Source organism: Echinops telfairi, unplaced genomic scaffold (genome assembly GCF_000313985.2).
Source record: "Echinops telfairi isolate 266 unplaced genomic scaffold, ASM31398v2 ScPeMD7_7407;HRSCAF=8445, whole genome shotgun sequence".
NCBI classification, from domain to species: domain Eukaryota; kingdom Metazoa; phylum Chordata; class Mammalia; order Afrosoricida; family Tenrecidae; genus Echinops; species Echinops telfairi.
Window position 1 is genome coordinate 8,315,845 of NW_022111307.1, and position 6,686 is coordinate 8,322,530.

General features: G+C 45.8%; 1 pseudogene; it reads right to left on the reverse strand.

Moving 5' to 3' along the window:
• Positions 1-1,155, reverse strand: part of LOC101647473 — a 6,354-nt pseudogene extending 5,199 nt beyond the window's left edge.
• Positions 1,156-6,686: the final 5,531 nt, after the last annotated feature.

Genomic DNA, 6,686 nt, shown 5'->3' on the forward strand with positions numbered 1-6,686 from the left:
TTCACCCGCTTTGTCTTCAGAGGTTGTGTCGGGAAGGTGAGCATCATAGAATGCCAATTTAATAGAAGAAAGTATTCTTGTGTTGAGGGAGTACTATTTCAAGTCATTTTTAAGTGAAAAATAAATCAAGAAGAAATGGAAGGAAAGGAGGAAGGGAGGAGAAGAAGTAAGCCTAGAGACATCATGTGTGGCTTCTCTTTTCTTGAGCCCTGGTTGTGTAGAGGTTACACAATGCGCTGGGATCCGAATGGTCAGCAGTTTGAAACCACTAGCAGCTCCTCGGGAGGAAGACTGGGCTTTCTACTCCCATAAATACTTACAGTCTGGGAAGCCCAGAGGGGAGTCACTGTCAGTGTTTTTTTCCGTGTGCTGAAACTGCGCCCTAGGGCCCCGACTGACCAGGAGAGGGCAGCACAACTCTGGCATGGTTAGAGCATGGTGTGAGCTCAATTTTGACACAAGGTCCAGGTTACAGATGCTGGTCACCCGCATTGGGTTGTTATATATGATACGACCGTCATTGGTCATGGATGCTGAGAGGCCGTCCGGGTCTGGTCCACATCCGTACTAAGTGGCAGAAGGGGACAGAGCAAGTGCTTTTTGGGTTTTTCTCCTAAGTGAGGGTTTCTGAATTTTGCTCAGGACGGCCTCTCCACCATCTTTCCCAACCACCAGTACCCATCCCAAGGGGAGAAGTTCACCAGCTGTGATCCCGCTCCTTCCAGGTAAGTGTTTGGTGGACCCAGTTTGGGTTTGCCCTGCCCTGCTCCTGTCCAGGGCTTCCCCAGCCCTGATACCCACGATTCGATGATAAACATGTCAGGGAGCCACAGGTTTTCAATTGTCACAGAGAGTTTATTGGTGGCATCACATTCCTCGGGGTCCTGACTGGTGAATGGGCTATCCCAGATCTAGAGCACAGGGCACAGAGAGGTGAGTTATGGTTAACACCTGGAACTAGTTTGGGGCAACAACTTCTGCCCTCTTCTTCCTTTGAAAAACACTTACATCGATATGTATTTGAAAATAAAGGTACGTATGATGGGTATGTGGTAAAACTTTAACCATTCCAGAAAGATAGAACATAAACATCATTATTCCTCCTTCATGAGCCACCTCAACTGGTTCCATGATGATTAGTTTCTTGGGTACCATTCCGGGAAAAGCTGAACAGATATTCTAACACTGACTTTTTTAGAGACTAATACTAAGCACATTGCTTTTTTTCCTTTTTTATCTCATTCCCTTTAACACATTGGTTCTTCTTCACTTCCTGGTGATGACCGTCTCTCCTTCTCTAGCTATCAAAGCTGGTGGGTTTTCCACTTCCCTCTGAAGGGAAATCTTGTTTGACCCTGGACAAATCCAGACCACGAAGCTCACACGGTAGCTCCCACTGCACCACCCTCCTGCTCCCTGGATTCGCCGCTTCTGTCGTTCAAGGATTGGCATCTCAGAAAAGCTATTTGTCATCAGCCTTGGCCTCATTCTGCTTGGATCTGTTGGTTCCTCTAGGCCCTGTCAATGTCAGCAAATGTGTTTTTTTGCAAGCAGAGCTCAAAGAAAAGGGAAGGAGAAAGACGGAAGAGGTCAAATCTTACACACCATATTTAGCCACAGAAATGACGTCGGGAGCTGAGTTGTGCATCCTGACAAAAGAAAGTCCCGCCTGAGATCATCAATGCCGTGAAATCAGGTCAGGGATATTCAGTGTGGATGGAACATATAGTATAAAAGCAATAGCTCTCCTCAGAAGAATTCACTTCAGAGGACAGCACTGAAGCTATGGCTCAGAGAGAGGGACATGTCTGGTCAGAGCACACAGGAGCAGATGAAGGGGGAGGAAGAGAGTGGAGCACATCCTGGCCCACCACGCCCTGAGGACAATATTCCCAGTCAGAGCAGCCAAAGCACAGAGAGGACCATAGGGTCGGCCCACCACAAGACACAACACCCCCCACTGACCCATAGCCCTACAGGGGACAACACTGGAGACACAATATGGGAATTGCACCCGACCTGACCCCACCACACCAAGGCAAAACACTAAGGGCGTGCAACGGAACAGCAAAGGGAACAGAGCAATGAAGTCCCCAGGGAATACCAAAAATAGACTTTGGGGTCAGGAAGTGGTACCCCATCAGACTCAACCAGAAAACACTCCTAAAGGTCAACAATCAGACCTTGAACTATTTACAGGCTTTTCTTTCTTTTTTTCCCTTTGTTTTTTTGTTGTTATTGTTTTGTTTTCTTTTATTGCTTTGCTTTGCTCTGTCTTGTTTTTGTGCATATTATTTTCTCTGCAGGTCTATCTAGATAAGATAGGCGGGATAAACAATCTGGAGGAGAAAACAATGGGACTGACAGTTCTTGGGGGACATGGGAGAGGGGGAGGAGGGGAAAGGAAATGGTGTTAACAAACCCAGGGACAAGGGAACAACAAGTGATACAAATCGGTGGTGAGGAGGGTGTAGGAAGCCTGGTAGGGATTGATCAAGGGCAATGTGACCGAGAGGAATTACTGAAACCCAAATGAAGGCTGAGAATGATAGTGGGACAAGAGGAAAGTAAAAGGAAATAGAGGAAAGAACTAGGAGGCAAAGGGCATTTATAGAGGTCTGAATGCAGGCATGTACGCATCTAAATATATTTATATATGGTGATGGGGAAATAGAGCTATGTGCATATATTTATAGGATTAGTATTAAGGTAGCAGATGGACATTGGGCCTCCACTCAAGTACTCCCTCAATGCAAGAAGACTTTGTTCTATTAAACTAGCATTCCATGATGCTCACCTGTGAGGGTTGGTGGGGAGGGAGAGGAAAAATGAGGAGCTGATACTAAGGGCTCAAGTAGAAAGCAAATGTTTTGAGAATGATGATGACACCAAATGTACAAATGTGCTTGACACAATGGATGTATGTATGGGTGGATGGATTGTGGTAAGAGTTGTACGAGCCCTCAATAAAGTGATCTAAAAAACAACAACAAAAATAATAATAGGATGACTCATTTGGGGATGCATTTTTGGTGGACTCTTCTCATAACATTCTCAAGGACAAATGCTCCCTGCAGATATGCCTGTACGTCTCCGCACCCATAGAACGAATCGCTATCCTTTCCAAAATCCACCCAGGGGCCCACTGCTCACTGCTGGACCAGTGCCAGGTTGGCTTGAGAGGCCAGCGGGTCCTTGTTCTCTCTTAGAAGCCTGTGAAAAGGATGTGGGAGATAGCAGAGGCAGGGAGCCAGGAAGGCAGGTCTCACCGCTTCTAGGGTGGCAGAAAGGGTGAAGGAGATGTTGACATGCGTGTGGCTGCTGTAGTTGAGGATGGGATGGAAGGCCTTCTGGGTGAACACATCCCGGAAGACAGCTGGGTCCACTCCGCGTTGTCAAACCCTGAGGAGCTGATGTGAAAGCGTTTGCTCTTCCTGTAGCGAGCAGACACTGGTGAAATCAAGGTCACTGTGTTTCCTAAGTGGGAGGAGTGCCAGGGTGGGAGGCCAGAGAGCATCTGCAGAGGGAGAAAAGTAGAAACTGAGAGAAGCAGGTGGCTCCCTCCTTCCTGGGCCAAGACACCTCATGACCAGAGCCCGTGATGCCAGGACCCGGGAGGATGCACTGGTGTGGTAGGCAAATGCGGGGAGGTGTTGTGGTGACCTGAGTCAGGGCTCAGCCTGTCCTTCCTGGGCTTGTGCTCCTGTCCAAAGCCTATCTAAATCCGTAAGCAAACAGTCCTACCCTTCCACACCCACCACGCCCAGATGCCGGCCTTTTATCCGGCCTTCTTCGATCTCTTAAACTCTAATACGACTCTTCTTCACAGTCCTTCAACAACACCTCCCTCACATCCCTCCCCACCCCCATTTTTCCTTCTCACTTTGAGGCTTTCCCATTTCCTGGAGAGAACCCTTAGGGGAGAAATGCACATTAAAGTGATGTGACCTATATGGTGCCTTAAGGAATCTTCCTGACAACTTTCCATGTGCTGTGCTCTGTACTCTCCTCAAACCCAGTGACTTCCTTAACGATTCGTGGTGGCCAGTTCCATCACCCCGGCCCCAGGAGATCTGTCCTCGTCCACCTTGTGAAACTACACAAGGGCTGAAGATGAAATTCCAGAATCCTTCTGCCCAACCTCACCCACACCCACGCCTGAACTCAAGGGTGACAGTGGTCGGTGTAAGACATGGAAAAAAAAAGAGAGAATAATTTATAAATTATCAAGGGCTCATGGGGGAGGGAGGGAAAAAATGAGGAGCTGATACCAAGGGCTCAAATAGAAAGAAAATATTTTGGAAAAGATGACAACATATGTACAGATGTGTTTGACACCATGGATATATGTATGGATTGTGATAAGAGCTGCAAGAGCACCCGATTAAAAAAAAAAAAAAGATTGAAGTTGTAAGGATTTTGTTTTGCTTGGATCCAATGGTAATAGCAGTAAAGAACTCAAAGGACACATTCCGTGGTTAGACTTGCTGTACGAAGTGAAAACAGGGATGTAACTGAGGACTAAGGTGTGCCTGACACCTTAGTCACCTTGCTCACGGGCATGTGAAAGTAGACTCTGAATAAGGAAGAATTTATGCATTCAATTAGGGTGCTGGCAAAGAATTTTTAACGTAAAGTTATAATCCACACCAGGGGCTCCAGTCTTTTATTTCCATCAGCAAGAACTTGATGTCCTCTTGGCTTTCTGCAAGCAAGTTTAGATCATCTGCATGTCGAAGGTTGTTAATAGGCTTTCCTCCAACCCTTATGCCGCATTTTTCTTCATATATTGTATTATGGACAGCCAGAAGAACAAATAAATCTGTCTTGGAAGAAGTACAGCCAGAACGTGCTTTCTTTATGTATTTATTTATTCTCTGCCAGAATGTGCTTCGGAAGCGATGACGGAGAGACCTCATCTTACTTACTTTGGACGTGTTATCAGGAGCAATCGGTCCCTGGGGAAGGACGTCACTCGAGGAGAAGTGGAGGGGCAGTGGAAAAGAGGGTGATCTTCCAGAAGATGGAATGGCACAGTGGCTGTGACAACGGCTCCGACGTGAGAACAATGGTGAGACTGGTGCAGGTGGTGCTTCCTTAGCTTCCTCATACGGTCGCCGTCAGTCACTATCGATGGCACCTAACAACAATACCAGGGGTATTGGTGGCATAGTGAGTTATGATGTGGGCTCCTAATCTCAAGGTCTCTGATGCAGACACACCAGTTGCTCCACAGGAGAAAGATGAAGCTGTCTGTTTCTGCAGAGACTGGCAGCGCTGGACACCCCTAGGGGCAGTCCTACCTTCGCCCATCCAGTCACTAGGAGTCACAATCAACTCTGCGGTGTTGAGGTGGGTTTTTGGGTTGTTTGTTCTGTTTTGATCAAGGGGAAATTGGGTGACAGTGGTAAGAAGGACTATTACTGGAATCACCTGAGGTGCCTTAGTCCATGGAAAACTACAAGTCCATGGAAAACTGCAACAACCTTATACAGGTAGGATCTAGTTTCTTCAAAGCTGAAAATTGGAGACACCTACCAGGTAAAGAATTATGGCCAGCTAAAAAGTTTGCTAAGGCAAGGGCACTATGGGAAGGGCACAAATGCTAAGGCGAGGGCACAAATGGGTAGTAGAAGAAGTTAATGATAAATACTATCTATGTTTATGTGCCAGGTTGTAGAAATGAGAATTATGATAGTTCCGAGTATTTTTTTCTTATTTTAATATGAATATATTTGGGTACATATTAATCATTTTTTCTCTTCCCTTCTCCCATTCTCTTTCCATATAACATAACATATGTAAATAGCAGTTCATCTCTTACCCAGTGTTTAAGATAAAGATATCCAAAGGAATTTTGACTCAAGGAGCAAAGAAAAGAAATCACTCAAATATGAATAAGGGGCCTTTATATCTGCATATTTTGGTTATATAAGTAATAATTGCATTGCTAGGCAGAAGCATGATTTCGCTATTGTTTTTATCTTGATGCTCCCAAACCTAAACCCACTGTCTTCGAGTGAATCCAGGCTCACAGGGGCCACATAAATGGTTTGCCCAGACTATAAATATTTATGAGAGTAGGCAGCCACCTCTTTCTCCTGAAGAGCAGCTGGGGGGTTTGAACCACTGACCTAGCAGTTAGCAGCCCAATGCTTGCCCAGCAGCGCCATCAAGGCTCTTTTCCTTTGGGGTTAAGGGTGGTCTATAGAGGTGTATATGAATGCTAGGCAGTGGACTATGGTAGATTGAATCACAGTGTATCAATATAGGGAAACTGTAACTTGATTCCCAGAGATCTCTTCCCTGAATATTTCTGGGTTGGCGTCAATTGCAACAGCTATTCTGTGTGTTATTTGAAAAGCAGAAGTGAAGTAGTAGCCAGAGACATGAGTGTAGTATAGATAGGCACGTATGCATGCATCCATTGTGTCAACCACATTTGTACATTTGCTGCCATCATCATTTTCAAAACATTTTCTATTTGAGTCTTTGGTGTCAGCTCCTCATTTTTCCCCTTCTCCTACCCACCCTCCCTCCCTCAAGAACCTTTGATAATTTATAAATTATTATTATTTTTTCATGTCTTACACTGACCGATGTCTCCCTTCACCTACTTTTCTGTTGTCCATCCCCCAGGGAGGGGGTTATATGTAGATCACTGTGATGGGTTTTCCCCATTCTCC